The sequence below is a fragment of the Chiloscyllium plagiosum genome, unplaced genomic scaffold (genome assembly GCF_004010195.1).
Source record: "Chiloscyllium plagiosum isolate BGI_BamShark_2017 unplaced genomic scaffold, ASM401019v2 scaf_42046, whole genome shotgun sequence".
In the NCBI taxonomy this organism is placed as follows: domain Eukaryota; kingdom Metazoa; phylum Chordata; class Chondrichthyes; order Orectolobiformes; family Hemiscylliidae; genus Chiloscyllium; species Chiloscyllium plagiosum.
In genome coordinates, this window is record NW_025121300.1 from 1 (window position 1) to 1,055 (window position 1,055).

Here is a 1,055-nt window from a genome sequence, read left to right on the forward strand (position 1 = left end):
CATGGCGAGTCGAGGTGTTTCATCCCAAAAGGTAAAATGAACTTTCCATTCAAAACAAAACTAGAAATTGCAGGAGAAACTCAGCAGGTCAGGCAACATCTGTGGAAAGAGAATCAGAGACAACATTTCAACATTCTGTTTTCTCCGACAGGTACTGTCAAACATGCCGAGTTTCTCTTTTTGTCTCGGCTTCTCAGCATCCACAGTCCCTTACTTTAGACATTAATTCAATTCAGAAACCCCTTTGTGGAGAGGATTTCTGTTTGGGGAACATTTTTCTGACCCCATTAAAAGCGTTCAGCTTCGAAGCCAAGGAAGAAAAGCTAACACACCGCCCCTGGGTGGGCTTGAACTACCAACCTTTCGGTTAACAGCCGAACGCGCTGACCAATTGCGCCACAGAGACAGGCATGAGCCAGGTCTGCACCATCACTTAGGGGAGGCTATTAGTGAATTCATAATTTAGCCTCCCCTCCGAGAATTACAAGTGTTGTCTTCCGCGCAGTCTTGCGAGGGATCACGGCTTTCTTAAGTTGACTTGTGCAAAAATGCCACTTCTCAAAAAGAACCTTCGTTAAACGAGGCTGGGCTTACTGGAGTACGAATGGACAGGAAGTGGAATGATTGGAGACAGCATTGAACAGGTTGACGTGTTTCCTTCCCTAATTTTCTTTTCCCTATGCCAATTGGCACGTGGCTTGGGCAGTAATGTTATTACACACACTGGAGCAGTGGGATTTGAACCTGAGCCTCAGGGCTCTATGGGAGACTTCAGCTTCACCACAAAAAAACTCTACTAGATAGGTCCTCTTTTGTTGAATGAGAGGAAACAGCTTCCTCCTCAACATGATACACGACCACTGTACCCTCCGTGCCGATTACAATAAATTGAGCCGCCTCCTGTTGAATGAATGAGCGGGAACCCCTCTCTGAGCTCCAAGAAGCGGGGGGCCCGGCTGGAGGCTGGATATGCTCAAGGCTTGTATCTATTAACTTATTTAAATGGTACCTCCTGTATGGTAGTATGGTTTACATTAAAACCGGAGGATCATGTC

The 1,055-nt window shown here is 46.3% G+C and overlaps 1 non-coding gene across 1 annotated transcript; it reads right to left on the reverse strand.

The window, feature by feature from the left end:
* Positions 1-332: 332 nt before the first annotated feature.
* On the reverse strand, positions 333-406 carry trnan-guu. Its single transcript has one exon. It is a non-coding gene; the product is annotated as a tRNA-Asn (tRNA).
* Between the last annotated feature and the right edge of the window lie 649 nt (positions 407-1,055).